The 24,955-nt window shown below is 47.0% G+C and overlaps 1 protein-coding gene across 2 annotated transcripts in view; it reads left to right on the top strand.

Annotated features, from left to right (window-relative positions):
• Positions 1–24,955, top strand: part of TDRD1 (tudor domain containing 1) — a 1,656,135-nt gene that overhangs the window by 782,326 nt on the left and 848,854 nt on the right. The gene's annotated exons all lie outside the window — the stretch shown is intronic.

Genomic DNA, 24,955 nt, shown 5'->3' with positions numbered 1-24,955 from the left:
CAGGTGAGGACGCTGTGAGCATGATGTGTGGGCAATGCCTGTTTCGAATGGTGTGGATGTAAGACACATGTTGGGGGTGGGGGGGGGGGGGGCGGCTAAGGCAACCTGGCCTGAATGCTGCATGAGAGGTGGTCACTGTATGTGCGTCAGGGCATGGGTGGGAACTGGTGGGCAAAGAGTATGACGGTCCGGACGGGTGAGTAATTACAATTTCCGCTGTCTTTTCCATCTGTCAGCGCCTACCTGAAGAAGGGTATTTGGCGTGCCATCGCCAAGGAGCAGCGGACCCTGGGGGGTCTATCATAGGCGGAGCAACCACTGCCGCATGAGATGGGAGGACCTGACCACTGGACCAAGAAGACGGCGGAGGCCCATCTGGGGCTGACCTCCCAGCATGGAAGGGGTGCCTGTCGCACCATGACCCCCCTGATGTTCCGCACCCTGGTGGTGGCCTATCCGGAGTTGGATGGGCGCTTGAGGGCATCACAGCAGCCACAAGGGGGTGAGTCCAGTTTCAGAAAGCTGACTTTGCACGCTTTAGGAACTAGCTGGGTGGGGGATGTGGGCTGTGGGTACCCCTAGGCCAGGGCGATCATGGCAGGGTAGGTCCCTTGTTTGCAGGATCTGAAGCACCCCTACCCCTATGGTACAAGTGGCCAACTGCTACTGGGCAGGGTCCTGTGGGTGTCATGTGTGTAGATGCTGGCGTTAGGCATTGTACCCCATGGGCTGGTGACAAACTTAGTGAGTGGTTGGGCATGGCCTAGTGCATAGGGCAGCTCAGTGTGAGTTGTGTACGCCAATGGTAGTGGTGTTGCTGGCATTGACCATTTGTATCCTCTGTCTATCTCCCCCCTTCTTGTTTTGTCACCCTGTCCTTGTGTTCATTAGCATCACCTGGCAGAGGAGCAGAGGCTCCGGCGACGAAGCGATCTGCATCCCACATGGCCCATGGGGGCGAATCCACTGAGGGTGAAGTCAGTGGGACAGAGGGCGAGGGGATCTCCACGATGGGGACCGGAGGGGATACAAGTGACAGCGACTCCTCCGATGGAAGCTCCCTGGCGGTAGCAGACACCTCTGTGCCCACCCCAACAACTGGTACAGCCACCCCCCTACCAGCACTGCCCTCCCAGCAGCCCCACAGCGTGTTTCCCGTGCCCGCTCACCCAGGAGGGTGGGCATCTCCTTCACCTCAGGCTCTACCACAGTCAGCCCTGCTGCCCTCAGTGAGGAGGCTATTGACCTCCTGAGATCCCTCATTGTTGGCCAGTCAACCATTCTGAGTGCATCCAAGGTGTCGAAAGGCATTTGCAAAAAACAAATGCATACCTGGAGGGCATTCATTCTGGCGTGACGGCCCAACAGAGAGCCTTTCAGGCTCTGGCCTCAGCACTGGTGGCAGCCATTGTCCCTGTGTCCAGCCTTCCCCCTCCAACTTCCACTACCCAGCCACAATCCCCTCTACCTCACCCTATCCCAAGCATAGCTTCAGACGAGCATGCACACACATCAACACACAAAAGTGGCTCAGGAAAACATAAGCACCACACATCATCACACAGGCACTCACACAAGCACCATACCCATGTACAAATATCAAGATCCACTTCCTCCACTGTGTCCCCCTCCACCTCTTCGTCCACCCCCCTCCCAGTACCGTCTCCACACACCTGCATGCACTACATCATCAGCCACTGCCTCCATCACCAGCACGCCATCACAACACACCCCTCACGAGCAATCAGCACCCCCACAACCATGCACATGTCCCCTTTGTCCTCTACCAGTGTGTCTGGGAGCCCTCCTCCTAAAGTACACAAACACAGGCACACACCCACTCACCAGCCATCCACCTCACAACAGACTCCAGACCATGCACCTTCACCCAAACTCAGCAGACGTACAACTCCTACAACCACTACCTCTTCCTCCACTCCCACACCCCCTCCATCTTCCCGTCCCAAGTGGGTCTAAAAAAACTTTTCCTGGCTAACATTGACCTCTTCCCTACTCCCCACCCCCCCATCCTTCCCCTAGGGCCAGGATGTCTAGATCTTCAGCCACCAACTCGGCGTCCACTGTGGTCCCTGCAAGTGCGAGAGGATCGAAGGGGGTACCCGTCAGGGCTGGCAGTGAGCCACATACAGATGCTAAAGACCACCCGATTCCGCCACCTGCCAAGGTTAAGAAGAGGCTTTCATGCAGCACGAACAGGGCGCAAAAGTCACCCAGCAAGGCCTCATCCAAAGCAAAAGAGGACAGTGCCAAGGTTCCAGCAGAATCTAGGAGGATGGAGAAGAGAAACAAAGGCAAAGGGCATGTCACTTCAGGGCTCGGTGCCTCCAGGTGAGGGACTGTTGACCACCATTTGTACTGACAGGCCAGCAACCTGTATCACGGTGAGCACTGCCGCAATGACCGCCACCTGCTCTGCCATCTGCACCGCCACTGCCATGACAGTCACCAGCATCATCCCCAGTGGGCAGCCGTCCAAGGCTGCTGGAGACGGCCTGGTGTCTCCCTCCACTCCTGCAAGCACCTGTACCACCGGCAGCATCTCTGCCGCAGACACCGCCGCAAGCACCGCCACATGCCCAGCCGGTGCCACTACATCTGACATCAGCAGCATCCCCAGTGGGCAGCCGTCCGAGGCTGCGGAAGACGTCCTGGACCCTGCACCTACCACTTGAGGCACCAGCACTGGTACTACCAGCAGTTTGCAGCCTAATTCGCCACAGGATGGAGTGTGGCTCTACCTCCATGGAGTATCATGCTACCTGTTCTCTGCACATCTCGTGCCTCAGACTCCCAGATGAGGGAATGTGAACTGCTGCACCCCAGGTGCTGCATCACTGGGCACAAGGCCCCTTCCAGAACCAGTGGAACATGTCACCCACTTGAGAGACTGTGGCTTTGCACTCCCCAGGACCAAACAGTGAGCGCACCACCCACGTGAGAGACTTGAGAGACTGTGGCTTTACACTCCCCTAGACATCGCTGTGCGGCCTTGAGGAGCAGTGGCTTTGTACCATCTTCCGGCTGAGGTGCCCCTTCCCCCTGAGATGCCTGTGTGTTTTTCGTCCTGATGCCCCTGCAGTGTTCTCTACGTTTTGAGGCAGGAGTCAAGTGTGGGCCTCGCCCATGATTGTTTTGCCCAGTGGGCCATGGACATTTGCAAAGGCCTTCTGAACATATTGTAAATAAATGTATATACTGGTTTTTCACATTGTTTACTTTCTCTGAGTATTTCTAATATATGAAAGAATTTGACTCAATTCCTTTTGTACTTGCGTTCTTCCAGGGGGTTACACTGTACTGTTTTGTGTATGGTGGTGTGGGTGGGGGTTGGGGGTGTTGCGTGTATATGTGTCACTCTCTTTTTCCTCCCCCCTCACCTGTATGCTAGGTGCAGTACTCACGACGTCTTCTTTCAAATTCCTGGTGTATTAGTAGATACACCAGCATCGGCAGGACCTGCAGCTTGGGCTCCATGGCGTCCTGGTTCTTCGTTGAGTGTCGAAAGGTGAGTGGTTCCCCTTCAGTGTACTGTTTCCACTGTGCTTTTGAATGTCGTTGGTACCGTCTCGGAATAGCTGCCCGATTGGTGCCTTGTAATACGGTGGGCGGTACATTGTCTTCCGCCTGTCTGTTGGCGGTGACCTCCGTGGTGTTTGTTGCTACCACCCTGGCGGTCGGAGTGTTGAAGTGGCTGTCTATGATGGCGGTTTCCGCTGTGGTCGTGATCCCATTTTTTGGTCTTACCGCCGCTTTATCTCCGACCACCAGGGTTGTAATGAGGGCCTAAGTTTTTTTTCTTGTCCACCAGTGAACAGGAAAGTAGTTGGGCATCACAGTCTGGCACCATGCACTTGTTTTTCTTTATTCCCTCCTCCCCCCAAGCTACCTGTGCTATAAAGTCTGGTGGTACAAGCTTTCACCAGCAAGTTGAGCCCCATTTCATTCCCTGCAACCGCTCTGGACAGAGACAAAGAGCATAGAGGCATTCAATAAACGGATGTTCTTATCTGCCAGCCTAACCCTAAGGTCGGTCAATGCCTGCTGCGTGCTTTACTGATGTACACACACTCCTTGGGATATGGTTATTATGCTATTGCTTGGTAGTCCCTAAAAAAATGTCTGGCCATCCTGGCTCAAATCACTGAAGATGGACGAGATATGTCCAAGCATGTATTTCATTCTGGCCTGGATACCACTAATTGCTTTTGTTGAGCAATTGGGATTAACGTGGAGCTCAGGTGTGATTTGTAGATGAGATCCACTAGATTTTAGGGTAGATGTGAGTGTATACTTTATTGATATGCCTTTTGGTCGATCTCACCTATTTGGCAAAAAGGCTGATTCTGCTATGAAATACTTAAACAAGATGGGCATTAGCACTTTCCTTTCGCATCTCAATCCCTGCTAGACAGTTTGGTCAGCAGTACCGTCCCTTTTAAGGTTAATGATGAAAATTAAGCATATACCATACAGGCCATCAGCGGCAGCGACCATCCCAGCCCCATTTTCCCTGTGGCATCAGCTTTGAAATTGCTTTATGTTGCCCAGTTTGTAGCATGGACCATCCTGTAGGAGGCCGGTTCAGACATATCCTCTACGGGTGGCAAAATATAACATCTGACAGATGGCTTATTCAGATGTGGTGTGGCTATGATTTGCCATTCTTTTAAGACTTGTAGCATTTTCCTTCTTCATCAAAGTGGCTTTCAGGCTGTCCTGGCAAAAGGGGCCATAGATAGGGTACTAGACTCGGAAATATGGGCTAGCTCTTGCAATTTCTTTTTGTGTTGAAAAGAGGACAGAGGCCTTTGTCCTGTTTTAGATCGTTATTGTCTGAACACCTTTCTGCAGAAGAATAGATTCAGGGTGTTCACATTGGCCCAAGTTTTATCATGTTGGGTCCGGGTGACTAAATGGTGGTCCTTGCAAGTGCAGGACACCTATTTCAATGTACCAGTCCTTCAGTCCCGCAAGAGCCACTTGCAGTGTGAGCCAGGAGCACTTTCAGTTTGCCATTCTCTCCTTTGGCTTCATCAGTACCCCTCAGATGTTCATAAAAGTGATAGCAGTGGTCACGGCATACCTTCAGCTGTTGGGGATTCCAATATTCTCCTACATTGATGACTAGCTGTTAAAGGGCGGGAGTGCCACAGTAACTTGTGGGCCTTCTCCATATGATGGCAACTCTCCTAGCATCATTAGAGTACATGATCAGCATGCAAAATTAAAACACTGATTCCTTCGCTGTGGCAACCTGTCCCTGGAGCCATCTGGGACACGGTCCAAGTTAAGGCCTTCTGTCTGGCACAATCAGTCCAGACAATGGACTATTATCCAGATATTGTAACATCTCTCCTTGGTGCCATTGAGAGTGGCTCTGAGGTCTATTGTCAGCTTGTTCCTTGAATCTACCAGGCGGCATATGCTGACTCTACAGTGGGATTTAAAGTCTTGCTGGTCCCTCCACCAAGGGTATTTGTTGGATTACTTCCATGTTCATGGGAAACCACAAAAGAAATCACTGGTGGCTCCTCAACTGCAATTGGAACTGCAGCAGACCTCTTTCCATACGCCACCCAGAGCTTATGGTGATGACAAATAGGAAAGTAATCTGTGAGATGTGGTGATTAGACAAGACTAGTTTCTGTCAGAAATCCAGTTCCACATCAGCCTGTTGGTACAGGCCCAAACAGACACCACCACCTCCTTCATTTGGTACTGCAACAAGCAGAGTAGAGTGGCGTCTTGAATTTCGCTAAAGCGTTTGGGGCATCTATCTGATCATGAACGTCCTGGTGGGATCTTTAAACTTTCAGGCTGCACAAACTCATTTGGTGACGCTTGACAGATAATGGTTGCATCCAAAGGTGGTGCAAGACATCTTGTTACAATAAGGAGAGCTCTGGCTGGGACTTTTTGCAACTGTTGCATCTTATGCATTTTAGAGTTTCCAAGAGCATCCTCTAGGCAACTCATTAAGGCTAGAGTGGAACATATGACTTCTGTATGCATTTCTGCCACTGGCTCTCTTAAGCTGAGTTCTGATGTTCAACTTCTGGGCATGAGCATCTATTCTCAGATCAGGCTACTTACTACTTTGGGTCGATCTTTTGTTGCAGCATCGGAGCAGGGTTCTGCCCCCAAACCTGGGAAATATTCCTCTCCATGCATGAAGAAGCAGCAGTTGACTTCATTCAGTCTTATGTCCAAAGTTGTAGATGTCATCCTTGTTGCCTAGGATCTCCTTACAATGTCCATCTACTCCTGATGTTTGTACACATTTGTGATCTGGTGGGTAGTTCTCAAAACAGTCCTGTTACAAGCCTAACTTTTTGATGTCTTATTTGTTTTTTCTCTTGCCCCCTAATACTTGCAGTGGGCGCTATTATAGGTTATTTGTTGTTGCTTTCTGCATTTTCATGTTTACCCTGATAGCTGTCCTTGTTAAAATCACTTGTTCTTATGTGATTTCTAACAAGTTTGACACATATTTCTTTTAAATACTTTGTGATGCCTCAGCGGGATCCCATCTTGGTCCTGACATTCCTCATATAATCTTCCTTTGAGCTGATGCACAGCTGCTTGGTGTGTCTTCTGACTCCGAAGACTGTTTTACTAGTCATGATTACTTCAGCTCGTCACATGATTGAGCTTCATGCTCTCCCTTGGAGCAGTCACCCTACAACCCCTGTTTTTCTTTCCAGACAAACTAGTATTAAAGACTGAGGTGGGCTTTTTGCCAACAGTTCTGACTCCATTTAATGTTGGATAATCCATCATCATCGTTCTTCGCTCCGTTACACCTCTTGAAAGAAGACAAGAGACTCCATCTGCTGAACCCCAAAAGATACTTTGCCCTTTTACACCCATCCCACCAAAGACCATCCAGGGGATGATCAGGTTTTTCTGGGGGGTTTCAGGAGAAAATAAAAGCAAAGGAGTGAAGAAAAGGGCTTTATCAAGGTGGAGAGTCCTCTGTATTAAGATCTACACATTGGTCTAGAAGCAGCCTCTGGTAGGATTGCGAGCTCATGCCACCAGGGTAAGGCTGTTACCCACTGCATTTGCAGGCAGAGTGCCCATTCTCGACATGTCAGGCTGTGATATGGGCATCATTGCGCACATTCACAAAGTTCAGTCTTGCAGGACTTTTACGACTGAGCCATTCCACAGTCCATTATCCATGGGAGGCACCGCTTTGGCATGTAATCTAAAGGTGAGTAATCTAGTTAGAAGTAGCCATCAGAAGCATTAACACTTTTTCTGGTTGATACTCTCGCTAACCACAGAGTCCTTGCTGACCTCCCACCTTCATGTTCTGTGAAATTTACTTTTCAATTTAAAAAGGTCCCAAATTAGAAATCTGCACTAGAATACTGCTGGTTGTTGTTGGGTTCCTCATATGAAGGCACAGACAGGGTCAAGAAAGAAACTGATGTTGGTGCTTCGGGCGACTCTTACATACTTCTCGGTTTATCACCTTTGGGGTGGAATGAAGTTACTTTGTAACACGCAATGCCACCTACTAACACTCCACTGAAATGCTGTTTTAAAGATTCTGGATCAGGTTTGGTGCCTGTGAATATACTAAAGGTGAGGAAACAGCAGTTAGGGAGTCCACCAGAAAGGGTGTTACCAAAGTAAAGTCAATTGTTTTGCACCCTAACTCAACCCCTTAGTTTCTTCAGCCTCCGAGTTCTCAGACCAATTACAAGAACAAAGAAAACATATTGTTAAAAATCGGTGGCAAGCCAAGCAGTACAAAGCAGTCTACTAAGCCCAGAACAGATCTTCAATGTAGATCTACACCTGAACTTGTTACTGGAGACAGTTTACTTTTCCTGTCGTCTTCCAGTTTGACTTTACTTCTTTTATTCATCCTCAGAAAGATTAGTCTAGTTGCATTCTCTCTTCCACGTTTCAGAAAAAATATAATATTTTAGCAACGTTTTCATCCTCTATTAACTCCTCCTTCTATTGTTATTTCTATCTTGTTTGTGAAGATCAAGAGCAGTGTGGCTCCTGAATGTTTTTTTTTATTCACTGGAACAGTTATTCCTGCTTCAGTTCATCCTCCTGTTTTACTCTGGGGCTTTTTCTGCACCTTTAGAAAGAAAGTAAACAGGTGTTTTGAAGTTAGGGACAGGGATTGTACTGTTGCACCTCTAGATTTATCAGGTAGAAGGATATCTTGGGTACCATAAGCACAGCCTTCTGAGCTAATTCTGCTTTGAGGAGAAACTATTTTGTTTCATCCCAAGCTTGAGTTTGGGCTATCTTCAGACCTACCCTGCTGTATTTGTACAATTTCTCCTAGAACCTAGCTTCAGCCTTTCCTTAGACTTTAGCCAACTTCCTGAAATCCTACCTCAGGACCTTTTTATCTCAGTGGAGCTAGGTCCAGGTCAGAAGCACCTGTCTTACTTCCAGCATTGATAACACAGATAACTCCTGTGGAGTTTTGATGAATACTCAGACAAGTGAACCAGCCAGTCATAGGGAGCCTTTATCAGTCTGCATTCAATAATATTAGTGGCAGAGTGTGCACCCATACGAAATGCAGAGTGATATATGTTTTTGGAACTTAAGAGAAAAATATAAAACAACCACTAGCTACATTGCTTCTTTTTATATGGTCACCCCAAAACTCTGGACTTATGGTGCTGGTTTTTCGAGACAGGGAGTGCACTGAGGCCTGCTAACCACACTTTTGTGCCCTGACATTAAACTGTATGTTTGATTTGCTTATATCTAATTGGCAGACGCTAACTTACTTGGAAGTCCCTAATATATGGTCCTCGGGTACCCCCCCAGGGACTGCAGCACAGACTCTTCCACCCTGCGTGTGACAAAAATAAAATTTGGCTACTGTGGGAAAGACTAGTAGCCCTGTTGGTAAGTGCAGAGTGGCAGGTTGCCACAGCATCTCTAAAACCTCTGACTGGGACTACTAAAATTGATGCTGTAAGGTATCAACAAACGTATTACATTAGGCTTGACTTGGTGCCCAAAGTAGAAATTAATGTAACTTGTTGCAGTGTGCACTTTTACAAAGTTACCACTTCATGTCCGTAAAGCCCCTGTGCTCATATACTGTTATGTACTGGGTCAGTCTCAGAGACCGCTTTCTGCTCTCCTGGAACAACTCCCAGGAAAGTGGACAATAGCAGCCTGCATGGGAGAGACCTGTTAACTCTCCCTGGCAGGAAGCCACCCGGGTGTTGGTCCAAAAGATGGGTATCTAAGGTGAATCCGCCTTTGAAGAGTAAAATGGGGAACACTTTGGAGAGGGTCTGCCCTATTGTTTAGCTAGACAGACTGGCACTCGGGAAGGAAAGAGGAAACAAGTTACCAAATTGGTTTTTCAGGGGTGTATAGCCCCCTTGGTGGCCACAGCTCTGATTTGGGCCAGGGATGACTGAATGTCGAGGGATCAGAACGGTGCATCCTGGGATTGCCAGATGAGTCTCTTCACAGAAAGTAGTCATCAGGAGGGAGCGAACCTGGTAGCCCATTGGCCACCAACCACATTCTTCCATGAAGGCATTTTCTGAGCATGAAAAGGGCACCTTGGAACCCAGAACTCGGATCTTGGCAGACTGGAGAAGAGGACCAAAGGAGGACTGCTCTGCTGCACCAAGGAAAAAGCAAAGAGAAGCTGCACCAGCGTGGAATACACCACCTGAACCTGGTGGCTAGCAAAGTAGAAGGGACTCTGCCTGCTGTGTCCTGCTCATGGTGAAGTTGTCTCCGGAGTCCACCTGAAGCAAGAGAATCCGAAGTTCAGTTGGCTGGTCTCCTGTTTGCAGCACAAAGCCACATCAGTTGAAGTTGATTTCCCAGATCTTCAAGCCGCCACTACTTGCTGCCATGCAGCCCCAGAGACCAGGACCTCATGTTCAAAGTTGCACCCGAATCTGTTACTCTAGAAAGTCATCGGAATGAAGCTTGAGCGCTGAGAAGGTGAGTTAATGTCCATGGAAGGGTTTCTCTCTAACCGCAAAACTGTGCGACTGGTAGCCCAGTGACAACTACTTCCTCTAGGACTGGGAAGGTTTGGAAGGACCTCGAAGGATATTGACTCCTGTGGCCAGGTCCGCCTCACTGAGTTCATGGACTGATGAGTACTGCAGGAAAACCCTCTTCGACTGCATAGTATCTGCAGAATCCTGTATCCTTTGTATCAGGACCACTTCCATAGGAACCTATAACAAAAGGATAAAATTGCCTGGAGCTGAATAAGGGCTGCTTTTTCAACCAATGTAACTCTTTCTGAGGACCTTGGTGGTCCCTTTGACTGGCTGATTTATGAGCTTAAAACAGCCGCCTTGATACAAACGTTTTTCTGGAAAATGTTTTAGTGCCAAATTTGTTAAATTTGCCAGTGCTTCTGCGCAGTTAAATAAAAAGTGCATATTTACTATACTTTGTAAAATCTTTATCTCTGGAACCCTCTGATCGATTTATTTTGTTTCTGTGTTTAAAAGTACATAAAATAACAGTCTATTTTTATAAATTGGCGTTGGATTTCTTGAGTGTCTTGTGTATTTTTTCATTTGTTTTGGTGCTGTTTAAATGCTCAACACAAATTTCTAAGCTTGACTGCTCCGAGCCACCGCTACCCAGGGTTAAGCTAAGCGTTTCACAAATCGAAACCTAGTGGCCTAAAAAGGGTTGGTAAGTGTATTACACACTGAGGTCACACAGTTTCACTATATAATACACTCCGATTCCTCACAACTACAAAACAGTAAGTCAAATTGTATTAAAGCGACAATGTGTGAAAATTTAACTAGCATTAGCAAAACCAGTACTTCATTTTTATTTTGTGAGTCAGTGTAAGCACAGACTTGTACAGATGCATTTAGCAAGCCTTTTCACTGAAGAATTTGACGTATTGACTTTGCCAGTGTGTGTTCTTTTTGTTATGGTGGCAGTGTAACTCAGAATGGGTTTAAGTGAGAGATAAAATGACCGTACACACTACAAAGCAATATATGAGCTTGGTTTTTCGTATACCATTTCATCACCTGTTTGTCTCAGTGCTAAAAAAGCTAAGTAATTTGTATAATGAGAGTGAATAAAGAATTTCTGAAAATATCTAAAGTGAACCTAAATTTATAATTGTCTTTTGTGGAAATAATTTGAATGGAAAAAACAAAACCCGAAAAGAAGGCAGTAGACTCTAGTAGGGGCATTTCTCACCCTTACTCACTTGCATCTGCATCCCATGGGAGGAGGGAATCCAAACAGCTAAGCACAACAGTAGTCAAACATACAAAAAGTGATGGTGAGGATGTTTGCAGTAAGTCTTACTTACCACTGGTCTACAGACCGACCGGTCCCCGCCCAGCCTTCTTCACCGCCATTGTAGACACCTCTTCCCTACTTGACAACCTTGCCACCCTCAGCCTCAGACAACTGATCACCATGCACACTGCAAGAGACACACTAGACCCTATTTTCATCTCAGTCAACTGGATTACCATCAAGAATATCTCTAACCCGGACTGGACCGACTGTCATGCCTACACTTCGCCATCACCGTACCCAACAGCTGCTTCCGCATCCCCAGGGTCCCCTACAGGAACTGGAACAAAATCACCAATGAGCAACCCACCAGACCCTTGTCAAATCACCCCCACCGACTCCAACACTTGAGCACGCAGCCCCAACTCCTGAATCACTGAATGCGCCAACTCCTTAGACCACCTCCGATCAACTTCGGTCAATCGCATATGTAAAAAAGCCAGCTGGTTCACCACTGAACTCCAAGAATCCAAGCGCACCTGCAGGCGCCTAGAGAAGAAATGGATAAACAGCAAAACCAGCAAAGACCTTGCCTCTTTCAGAGCCACCACTACCATCCATCACTGACGCATCAAGAACGCAAAATAGTCGCACTCCCCACACAATATCCGAGAACTCTTCATGGTAATCAATAAATTCACGAATCCTCCCTCTGAAGCCACCAACATCCCCCCGTTGCAAGACCTCTGCGACAAATTGGCCACTTTTCTTCCACGTAAGGTTAGGGACATCTATGACAGCTTTCTCCCCCAGAACCCGCACAGCATCAGAACCTACGACCGACCCAGCCCACCCACACCGTCCACAGCTGGTCCACTCAACAGAAGAGTCTGAAATCATCAGGAACAGCATTCGCTCTAGTGCTCCCACAGATCCCTGTCCTCACCACATCTACAACAGAGCCACAGCATCCATCACCCCGAACTCTGCAAAACACTGAACTGCTCTATCAAAACAGCCACTGTAGGAAGTTGGCTCTGTATATACTGTCTCAAAGTGAGATATAGTGTGCACAGAGTCCAAGGGTTTCCCCTTAGAGGTTGATAGTGGCAAAATTATATAACTCTAATGCTCTACTTAGTAGTATTGTGGTCGAGCAGTTGGCTTATCGGATGGTAGTGTTAAGCATTTGTTGTACATACACAGGCAATAAATGAGGAACACACACTCAAAGACTTAACTTCAGGCCACTAGGTTTTTATATAGAAAAAAATATGTTCTTTATTTTTAGAATCACAAGATTCAAATTTGAGGTAAGTACATAAAATGCAAGTTAATTCACACAGGTAAGTATAGAACTTTGATTTAAAACAGTAGTACACACAGTTTTGGTTAAAATGGCAAATAGCTGTTTCAAAAGTGGACGCAGTGCAAAAATCAACAGTTCCTGGGGGAGGTAAGTTTGGTTAGGTTTCTCAGGTAAGTAAAGCACTTACACAGTCAGTCTCCTGGTCATAGACAGCCCACCGTTGGGGGTACAAGGCAACCCCAAAGCCACAGCACCAGCAACATGGGCCGGTCAGGTGCAGAGGTCAAAGGAGGGCCCAAAACACATAGGCACTTATGGAGAACAGGGGTGCCCCAGTTCCAGTCTGCTAGCAGGTAAGTACCTGCTTCCTCGGGGAGCAGACCAGGGTTTTTTGGTAGAGCACTGGGAGGGACACACACAAGCACACAAAACACACCCTCAGCGGCACAGGGGTGGCCGGGTGCAGTGTGCAATGTAGGCGTCGGGTTTTGTATTGAAAACAATTGAGGGACCTGCGGGTCACTCTGGCGATGCAGGCAGAGCACAGGGGGGCTTCTTGGGCCAGCCACCGACTGGGCTAGGATGAGGGCTGTCTGCTGGTAACTTCTGCACTGGTAGGTGGTTCCTCTCGGTTCTGGAAGCTGCGGATGCAGTGCTTGGTCCAGGCATCGGGTTCCTTTGTTACCAGGCAGTCACGGTCAGGGGGAGCCTCTGGATCTTCTCTGCAGGCGTCGCTGTGGGGGTGCAGGGAGGTTGACTCAGGGTGTCCACGTCATTGGAGTCGCCTGGGAGTCCTTTCTGCGGTGTTGGTTGTCCTGAACTCGAGCTGGGGGCATCGGGTGAAGAGTGGGAAGACTCGCGCTTCTGGCGGGAAGTTGGAGTCTCTTTAAAGTTGCTTTCTTTGCTGTTTTTCCCGGACGGAGCCACTGTCCTCGGGAGGTTCCTCGTCCTTTAGGTGCAGGTCAGTCGTCTGAGTCCTTGGAGGTGTTGGTCCCGCTGGATGCGTCGCTGTGCAGTTTCTTTGAATCTGGAGACAGGCCTGTAGGGCTGGGGTCAAGTCAGTTGTCGTCTCTGCGGGGCTTTCAGGTCAGCAGTCCTTCTTGTTATAGGTTGCAGGAATTGGATTCCTGGGTTCAGGGTGGTCTCTAAATACTGAATTTAGGGGTGTGTTAGGGTCTGGGGGGCAGTAGCCAATGACTACTGCCCTGGAGGGTGGCTACCCTCATTGTGGGAGAGTGCGCATCCCTATTCCTATTGGGGGAATGCTCCAAAACCAAGATGGAGAATTTCTTAATGCAGGGGTCACCTCAGCTCAGGACACCTTAGGGGCTGTCCTGACTGGTGGGTTACTCCTCCTTGTTTTTTCTCATTAACTTCTCCGGACTTGCCACCAAAAGTGGGGTCTGTGTCCGAAGGGGCAGTCATCTCCACTAGCTGGGATGCCCTGGGGTGCTGTAACAACAGGCATGAGCCTGGTGTAACAGATCCTGCAGGGGGAGGTGAGAAGCATCTCCACCCAGTGCGGGCTTTGTTCCTGGCCACAGAGTGACAAAGGCACTCACCATATGTGGCCAGAAACTCGTCTGGTTGTGGCAGGCTGGCAGGAACTGGTCAGCCGAACACTAGGAATTGAACTGTTATTCAAGGGGCATCTCTAAGATGCCCTCTGTGTGCGTTTTTCAATAAATCCCACACTGGCGTCAGTGTGGATTTATTGTGCTTAGAAGTTTGATACCGAACTTCCCAGATTTCAGTGTAGCCATTATGGAACTGTGGAGTTCGTTATTGACAGACTCCCAGACCATATACTCTTTATGGCTACCCTGCACTTACAATGTCTAAGGTTTGGCTTAGACACTGTAGGGGCATAGTGCTTATGCAACTATGCCCTCACCTGTGGTATAGTGCACCCTGCCTTAGGGCTGTTAGGCCTGCTAGAGGGGTGACTTACCAATGCCACAGGCAGTGAGAGGTGGGCATGGCACTCTGGGGGGAGTGCCATGTCCACTTTGTCATTTTCTCCCCACCAGCACACATAAGCTGTGAGGCAGTGTGTATGTGCTGAGTGAGGGGTCCCCAGGATGGCATAAGACATGCTGCAGCCCTTAGAGACCTTCCCTGGCCACAGGGCCCTTGGTACCAGGGGTACCAGTTACAATGGACTTATCTGTGTGCCAGGGCTGTTCCAATTGTGGGAACAAAGGTACAGTTTAGGGAAAGAACACTGGTGCTGGGGCCTGGTTAGCAGAGTCCCAGCACACTTTCATAACTGGCATCAACAAAAGGCAAACAGTTAGGGAGTAACCATGCCATGGGAGGCATTTCCCTACAGCCACCTTCCTTGAAGATTGGAAACACGCTGATGTCCGCCACCTCCTGAAGAAACCCAAGACGGACCCATCAAAGCTAACGAATGTCTGGCCAAAGTTTGGGAAAAAGCCATAAACTCACAGCTGGACTATTCATGAAAGAGCAACTCCCTGGATACCTCTGTCTGCCTTCCACAGGAACCACAGCACCACCGATGACATCTGCAATCTTGCAGCCACCGATGACATCCGCACCCTCCTTGACTGCGGCCACACCGCAGCACTCATACTCCTTGACCTCTCAGTAGCCTTCGACACGGTCTCCCACAGCACTTTATGCACCAGACTCCACGACGCAGGAATCTGCGGAAAATCCTTGCAATGGACTGACTCCTTCCGCTCCGGGAGAACAGAGATTCAGGCTCCCACCCTTCATATCCAAACCGGCAGTCAGCAGTGGAGTCCCTTGGATCGTCCCTGAGCCCAGTGGTCTTCAACATCTATATAGCCCCGCTTGCGGCCATCATCAGAGGGCACGAAATGAACATCGTGTCATACGCCGATGTGGCACAACTCCTCATATCCCTCACTGAAGACCCGGACAAAGCTAAGAGGAACTTTCACACCGGAATGGAAGCCGTCGCCACCTGGATGAGGGAGAGCTGCCTAAGACTCAACTCAGACAAGACCGAGCTCATCATCTTCAGAAACTCCGCTTCAGCCTGAGACAACTCCTGGTGCCCACATCGCTCAGCGTCTTGTCTACTCTGACAACCTAGGAATCATCCTCGACTTTTCCCTATCAATGACCCGACAGGTAAACACATTCTCCTCTTCCTACTGGCACACCCTCCGCCAACTCCGCCAAATCTTCAAATGGATCCAGGTCGACTGCCGCAAGATAGTCACCCACGCCTTAGTCACTAGCAAGCTCTACTGTGCACTCTATGCCGGCACCACAATAAAGAACATCAGGAAACTACAACTCATCCAATACGCTGCCGCCAGACTCGTCCCGAACCTCCCCCGCCAGGAACACATCTCCCAGCACCGGAGGTCCTTCATTGGCTCCCAGTGGAGAAGCTAATCAACTTCAAACTACTCACCCACACCTACAAGGCCCTTGACAACATCAGACCCGCCTACCTGAATCACCGCATCTCTTTTCATAACCCTACCAGACCCCTCTGGTCCGCCAAGCAGGCGCTAACCACCATCCCACGCACTCGGAAAACCACAACCGGAGGAAGATCTTTCACCTCCCTCGCAGCTAAGAGCTAAAACAACCTGCCTGTGCATCTCATATAAACCCCATCACTCACCATCTTCAGAAAGAACCTCAAGACATGGCTCTTCGATTGAGGCCCAGACCCACCACCAGTGCCTTGAGACTCTCACAGGTGAGTAGTTGTGCTTTCTAAAACCTGATTGATTGACTGTCAGTCTGTCAGAGCAGGGGCTTAGCGGAGGCCCCCACCGTGCTGAGGGAACTCCAATTATGATGGTTTTGCAGGGGCCCCTTATTCCTCTAAGCCATGCCATTGCATGTCGTGCAAAATGTGTACAATGGCATGTAATTAGAAATAGTTAAATGCTCGGGAATGCTTCCTACTTTCTCGAGCAAGCCCCTGCAGCATTGGGGGTGGGACTTGGGGGCAAGGTAAGCGTTCTTGGGGGGGGTGCCACTGAGCCGCAGAGCAATGAATATCTGTGGTCTCTGAGACTTCTGCGTGCCTCACCACATCTTACAGGGGCCCCCCATCATTTTTGCATTATTCCGTTGTCTCGGAGTAGAATTTCCTCCCATAATTTTTTTGCCAACCATGTAACCTCAGATCAGTAAAGGCTGGCCCATGGAAGGTGAGTATGTTGACAAGCCGATATATCTCTCTATTTGTGTGACTACAGAGGAGACCTCATTGACCCAGATCTTGAAGCTCGATACACCCAAAGGTAGGGACCCATTGCGTATGCCTCTTGTTGAAATAGGTATTCCCCTTATGACAATTCACTTGCTCTTAAACATTTAGAATAAGAGATGGGGATCTGTATTGCCCTAATGAATGCCCCTGATCGGTATCAGCACTAAAAATGGGCAGAAATATTTTGGCTTATTAAGGATGCATGGGTCATTAAACCCAAAATAGCATTTGTCCCTATCTTGGTACCCACTAATAAAAGGATATATTTGGGTTTAGCTCAAGGTATTTTTACTTACTGTAATTCACCTGTATCTTCTGGTTATCCAGTATTTATATTATCAAGAACTCCCTTGAGGTTGAGTCTGCCTTGGTATTACCCTCTTAACAGGGTAGGATGAGGTTGCCAAGCAAGAAGCATGCCAAAAAATGTGGATAAGACTGCCTCTTTAAATATAACTGGTGTGCCCACGTATACCAGCTTATAGGGTTGATCCTAAAAAGGGTCATACAGTCATTATATATAAAATAAGGGCTAACCTACATTAGGCATTATGTAAATGACTATTGCCTTTTTTTTAATGTCTGATTTCACTTAGACCGACTGTATGCAATTCAGTCTTGACACTTCTCCAATAGGAACAGTCTTGCTGAAACTACCAGGCCAGGTCCTCTCTGAAACGGAATACGAGTGACCCAAGATCAGTTTTGCCCTGGTTAAGGCTCTTTAGTCGGGTTTAGGTTGGTTCCAGTGGCACAGTGAGCAAGGGACCAACATATGGGAATACCCATGGCCACTTAAGGCTTTACATCAAACACACAGAAGGTGAAGGGAAGATGCTTACAATAGGTCTGTTCACTGGCAATTACTCAGGATAGCATTCCAACCAATTGTTCTTTTGCCCACCATACCACCTCAAATTAGACCACATATACGCCACACCTATGCAAGTAAATCTGGACTCTGCTCTAGTAGGAACAGTCCAGCTTTTTTTTTATTTATTGAATTTTCGTTAATGTTGAAACAACGTACATCATGTCACACAATACCAGCACAATTATCTTTTCATGGTACATATTGAAATATTGGTCATGGGTAACATAGTAAAGATCTTCACATCAATGCTACTGCAGACATCTATATCCCTCTGTTGATGCATCAGCATTTTTATGTCTTTCAAGTGTCACATGATCTGTACAGCAAATATGCTGTGAGCAAGCTCCTAAAACCTTAGGCCTAGAAGGTTTCAGGAGTTCTTCTGCATACAGTTCTAATTGCGTTTGGCAGTGTGTCAGGTCGTGCACCCATTTGTTCATCATGGGTACAGATTTCGTCCCCCAATGAATGTTAACCCTGTGTTTCGCCAGTAGGAGAGATACTGCCACCAGGTTCCAGAATGCTGGCTGGATATTAGTTAGCAGTCCCAATAGACATCATTGATAATGCCTGATCGGAGCACAGTTCCAAGCAAGCCATATCTCAACAGTTGTACAGGAGTGCAGTATATTTGGTTTATGTATTTAAACTGAATAATTCCCAAGTTACAGTTAGAGGTAAGTCTTTCCTTGAGGGCACAGCACCAACCCCAATCCTTTGGACTAAGTGGCACGTATAGTACAGCATTCCACTTCTCTAAAGCTGCATGTGTTATGGCTTGACGATCCAATTGGGTTTGCCGTATAGAGATTAGTGACTAGTTGTTTACGTGTGGTACTAGTGAGTAATAACTGTAATGCCCCAAGAGTCTGGACTTCAGCAGGAAATTGGAGGTAAATTTCCTGCACTGCTGCCCGCAACCTGAAATATGTGAATGGTATAAGTGAAGTTGTTGCTTCTTACGCTGCTAGACCTTTCTGCTTTGCAAATGCCCATGCTGGGTAGAGGTCACCCATAGTCTTTAACCCCATCTCACCCATGAGGTGGAGTGCAAGCTTTTCTTGTGTTACTGCGATTTCTGGATGGAAGTATGGAGTGGGAATGGTACCAGTATTGAGCAAATTGTTCCTGGGCGCATTAATAATACAGGTCCAAATCCGCCCTTATCGTATGGTAGAGTGAGTTTCTCTCAGTTAATTCTGGGCTGCCTTCTGGCTCAAGTCAGTCACAAGTGATGAATTAATCATTTTGAAAAAATGTTTTGTCAGGATAATGGGTATATTAGTAAACAAGTATAAAAACTTGAGTAATATGATCATTTTCACGACTGCTATTCGATCAGCTAGTGCCAGTGGGAGGAATATCCATCTGGTGATCTGGTCTTCTAGTTTTGTGAGTGTCCTCCCATAACTATATCGTACCACTAAGTCCGGGTCTCATGGTACCCATATCCCTAGAAAACTGACCGGATCTGTGCTCCACTTTAGGGGAAAATCCAGCTGATAGGAAAGAGTGGATACGGTAAAAGGAAGAACAGTGGACTGCAGCCATTTAATACTTGGGCAAGAGTACCGTTCATATCTGATATACTAATGTATGACCTGCGGCAGGTACTTGAGTGGAGTACCATATAGTCTGCTCATAACCATAGAGCTCAGGGGCGCAGATGGAATTGCAGGAGCGCAGTCACATTCCTCTGGCGAATCACACATGCCAAAGGTTCTAGTGCTAAGGCAAATAAAATTGGTGATAATGGGCACCTTTGACTCATGTCCCTGTATATTTGTAGTGGTTTACATAGGTTTCCGTTAACCTGCACTCTTGCCTTTGCGTTGGGGTTCAGCAGCTGTATCCAACGAAGGAAGCCCAATGGTGTCCGCACTCGATGTAGAATTGGAAACGTATACTTCCATTCTATTGAATTGAATGCCTTAGCAGCGTCTAACACCTCTGCAGCTTGTATAGAGGGATCTAAGTAATGTAGGAGTGCAAAAAGAGTGCGTAGGTTGTTCGCTGTCGATCTAGTGGGAACGAATCCCGATTGATTTGGTAGGATCATATTGGGAAGCAGTGGTTTATTCGTATTCGCCAGTATTTTAGCTAGGATCTTGGCATCTATGTTATTGAGTGACAATGGGTGATAGGATTCACATCTATCTGGTGATTTATCTGGTTTTAGAAGGATTAATATGAGGGCTTCACATAGTGAAAGAGGCAGGGTTCTGCGTGTCATAACATGCTTCCATGTATATCGCGTGTAAATGTGGGGCAAGCAGGTCAGCAAACTCTTTATAGAATTCGGTGGGCAGGGCACACATTCCTGGGGTTTATCATTTGGAAGGGCTCAGATAGCATATTTCACTTCCTCTATAGTCAGAGGTTGTGTTAAATATGCTCTTTACCTATTGAGAGCCAAGCCAGTGTTATATTCTCTAGATATACAGCTGTGTCTGCTTCTGACCCCATATCGCAGGTGTCATATAATTGAGTATAAAAGCCTTTGAAAGTTTTAAGGATGGCTGAGGTGTCACAGTAAGTCTCACCCGAGGAAGTGGTAATGGCTATGACATAAGTATGTGCCCATTGGTGCTGTAGCTTCATCGCTAGTCTGTGCCTGGCCCCCTCCCCCCATATGCCCTCGCCACATGACGCTTTGAGAGGTGCCTTACCTCTTACTCCGCTATCTTATTATATTTGGTATTTAGATCTCTGATAGCTGCTAGAGAATGAGGACTGGGTGCCGTCACATTGTGTTTTTACAGAGCAGGTATTTTCTGTTGTGTTAGTAATTTGTGTCTGTAGTGCCTTAAGCACCCCTGGCTGAGAGCCAATACATATCTCTCAAATGGTAACATTAAATGCCTCCCATTCCATATCCGCTTTCTCCACAGGCCCCACATTTTCCTTGAAATATGCTATGATTGCTCTTGGCACAGCTTCTCAGACTATAGGATCTAACAAGTCTGTGGGTTGAAGATGCCAGGCGAACAGAGTAGGTACTTGTGTGGGTAACGTCACCTCTAGTTTTACTGGGGTATGATTTGACAATGTGCATGGTAGATGTTGTACCCCTTGTGTCCAAGTGCATACCTTCTGGGTAACTAGCCAATAGCCCAACCTGGACCCTGTGCCATGAACCGAGAAGTTAAAGGTGCACTGCCATCTGGTGGGATTCCTCATCCGTCAAAGATCTACCAGTCCTCCAGCAAATGTTCCCTTCCATATGCGGACACCAGGGTGACCATCATACCACAAAGTTTGTCCTGCACTATTACTCATCGTCCATAGTTATCTGTTTTGGAGAGGGATACCGTAAAGTAAACTCCCTTCTTTATCAAGACCAGCACCCATCTGGAGTATGATGAATAGGAGGAGGCTATCCGTATTGCCATCTGGCCCCTATATTCCCATAAGTGGATTTAGTTAGGTGTATTTCTTGGATTAGAGCTACTTGTACATGTCGGTCCAGATATGCTAATACTTGACATTTTTTGGGGGGATATTCAGACCCCGAACCTTCCATGTTAGGGACGTTAAATGCCCTTTACCAGGAGTCATCGTTCATTCCCCAGTGCCTGAGCCTGTGTACTTCTTTCCACATTATATGGGCCCCATGACCCTGTTGATGAGATCCGTATTGTGCAAAGTGCTTGCAATGTGACGCCAATAACATCAAACAGTGTCTCCCCTCTCATTCCAGCATCCCAGTCATGCCAAAGACAACCCTTGTTCTCTGTAGCAAACCAACAGTCTTCGTACAGTAACAGAACAAAACCATGGTAAACAATCAGAAATTTGTGATCAGAAGATAAATATATACCCATCTCCATTTAGGAGGCTAACAGAGGTGCAACACTCCCTCTGCAAGGAAACCGAGGGGGCTGGAAGCATCATAGGATATCAGCATGTTCAAATTGAATTTCTTGAAAGCACTGCAAGACATCTGATGTGTTATTTTCCTGAATAAGTATTACACTGCCATCCATATTGTGCGGACAGGGTACAGCTTAATAGAGCTGGTCATACGTGATGGCAGCTCCATGTATGTAGTCGTTAGGGCGCCAGCTCTCCCCACTTGGAGATTGACGAGCACGCCTCAGTTCGTCTGACCCAGAAATAAAGCATAACAGTTAAGTTCGGTTGCTAGTTTTATCGATCAGTCCTCAGGTTGATCAATGTCCGATTCAGTTTGCTTGCGTCTTTTCAATGCTATTACTTTCAGAAAATCCATGGCTGCTTTTGGGCTGGAAAATAGATCTTCTGCCTTCCCTTGTAGTCAACACGAAACCTAGCTGGATAGAGCAAATCATGATATTCCTTCTTGCTGCATCTCTTTTTTTAACAGGGAGATATTCCTTTTGTGCCGCCTGCACTGCTGCAGTGAAGTCAGGGAAGAATTAAATGGTGCATCTTTGGTACTGTACATCCCTTTTTTCCCGTGCCAGCCGAAGCACCATGTCCAGGTCCCGATAGGCCAGTAAGGGTGCGGTGGTGCTCCTGGCAGGTGCCTGGCCCCCAGGGACCTATGAGTTTGTTCCACCACGAACATGACAGAAAAGGTCTCATCACAAAAGATGTCCTGCAACATGAGCTGGACAATTTGCTCCATTTCCCCCGTAATTGTGGACTCCAGGATTCCAGTAATTCTAAAATTGTTCCATCTGGATATCGCTTTAAGATCCTTGTTCTTGGCATTGATGACAGCTATGACGTTTCCATATTTAAGCATTTTATGGAGATACCTTGTAAGTCATCCTCCACACTGGATACGGGCTGCTTCACCGCTGTGATTTGATTCATTTGTTTATCCATTTTAGCCACCATGAGGTCCATGCAAATGTTCAGAGACTTTATTTTTCCACCTATTGATAGTGGGCTTTGCTGCATGGCCTGCAGTATAGCTTCCAGCACTATGGCTCCTTGTGCTTGCATGTCGTGATCCTGGGAGGTCGTGGGGTCTGATTGCAATCTGCCATTCTTCTTATTTTCAAAAGCGAGACAGTATTGGGTTTTATCTGCCTTTCCCATTGTCAGTGTTGTGCCCATATTTGATATGTTTAGGAAGGGAGGCTATTCAGCTCCTCGTCTTCCTTCTGTCGCATTGAAGGCTCTGGTCAGTAAGAGCGCCCCCAGTTATAGGCGAGCCGGGCTCTCAGAGACCTCTTTGGGTTGATTGTCAGGCATCTAGTCCCTAAGTGGTGGGTAGAGGTCAGGCATGAAGTCTTCCTGCCGAGTTCTCAGCCCAGCTTGTGTTTGCGGTCCTTGCTCAGAAGATAGCGCACCTCCAATTAACTGTATTCCGCAGATATATAATATACTGGCCTATCTCACCTGTGAACTGCGTAATTGCGCACAGATACAGGTGTATGCTGCGTGATGCAGCAGCACACTAGTTTTCAGCTGATAGTTACCTGAGTTGCAGATCCTGTCTCTCAGTCAAAATATACAGCACAGCCCAAGTCAAAAAGGAAGATCTTCCTGGAGTCATTCTGAAGTCATCTGATGACTTCAGCTGGGGTATTCCTGCAATTAACTGGTGAAGTCATCCCAAACCATCCTGAAGTATGTGTATAGACCGAAAAATTTAAATGAGATGACTCTAGCATCATCACAAAAACTACTCTAGGATGGTGTTCTGATGACTTCCACTGGCAGGGAGTAATGACCTTCTACAACTCCACGAATACTAATTGACAACTTCAGGATGAGTGTGAATTACTCCAGGATGGTCTCTAGACAATTTACTGATTCTTGTGGATTACTCTAGGATGATTCTACAACAGTTTCAGGATGACTGTGGATGGTTTCCCGATGATCCCATTACCACTTCAGGATGGCTGTTGATTACTCTGTAATGACCACACTACAATTTCAGGATGACTGTGGGTTATTCCTCGATGATCCTATTACTGCTTCAGGATGGCTGTTGATTATTTTGGAATGATCCCATGACAATTTCAGGATGAGTGTGGATTACTCTAGGATGATTTAAAGACTACTCAGGAATGAGCATGGATTACTCAGGATTATTTTAGGACAACTTCATAATGAGTGTGGATTACTAAACCATGACTACATGTGGACTTTCAGATGATTGTGCAATACCCTTGGCTGATTTTCTGCCAACTGCAGGCCAACTGTGCATAGCTCCTAGATGATTTAATAAATTATTTAGAATGGCTGTGGATCACTGTTAAATCCTTAAGGGTTGGATTACACCTTGACAAATCAATGTTACAAGCACATTAGCCAACTGCCAATATTTCATTGCAAAGTCTCACTAGTAGTTTAGGAATATGGATTTGTTGATAGTGAAATATTTAGATGACCACTTCCTCTAGCTTCCTTCCAATTAGAAAAAAGGTCACTTGGATGTAACATGCCTTCTTTACACAATACCATGAATTATTTGCAGTGCCATGAGCTCCAAATAACTAAGTGCCAGAATTACAAAACTGTCACTGAACGCAGCACAGCACCCAAAATTGCTGTGTTGCATGATGGGAGAGAACATGAAAGTACCGTTTCTCCCCCTCTCCCTTGCACCAGTGGACCATCAGGCAGCCGGGCACCATGCACACACCTCTGCATCATAGTGCAAAGGTGTCTAGACTTAGCCTAGGCAAACTTAAAAACTTTTTCCCACTTTGGACAGGTATCGTACCAAATACCAATTTGCTTCAGTTTTTAAATCCAGAAAAGGAGTTTGCATTAGTTCAGAGTTATAAAACATAAGCAAACTAAACACAAAACTTCCATCAATCTGGTCCCAATAATCAGATCATTATTCTTCTGCTTTGGAAAGATTACTTTTTAATCTCTACCAAGACGGGGGCACTGGTATGAAATAATTCTGAGAATCATGCTTTTTGGCTAGATTGGTGCTGTAAAAATACCATATATACAACAGTAATTGCCTGCAACAAAGTTAAACTTTCCATTCAGAAAAGCTTAACTTGTGGTGCTTCACTTCCCATGCTCCGGACTCCCTGGGGCTTGCCTTACTTTGAGGTACAGCACATTATTAGTTGTTTTACATAGTGACTAGTGGCAAAAGACTGAACAAAACAATGGTTCAAGTAAAAAGGATTAACAGGGGTATGTCATCATGTCATTTTATTGATCTAAAGCACATCATTAGTCCCATGGGGGCCAGGATACTGAACAAGAGAACAAAAGAAAGCCCATGACACTGTATGAGAACAAAAAGAAAAGCCAGAAGGCTACAAAAGAGAAAAAATAGATTCAACGAAAACCAGCAACTTCGTTG

The sequence above is a fragment of the Pleurodeles waltl genome, chromosome 6, assembly GCF_031143425.1.
Source record: "Pleurodeles waltl isolate 20211129_DDA chromosome 6, aPleWal1.hap1.20221129, whole genome shotgun sequence".
Taxonomy (NCBI): Eukaryota; Metazoa; Chordata; class Amphibia; order Caudata; family Salamandridae; genus Pleurodeles; species Pleurodeles waltl.
The sequence above is the reverse complement of the archived record's forward strand: the minus strand, read 5'-3'. Positions and strand labels throughout refer to the sequence as shown.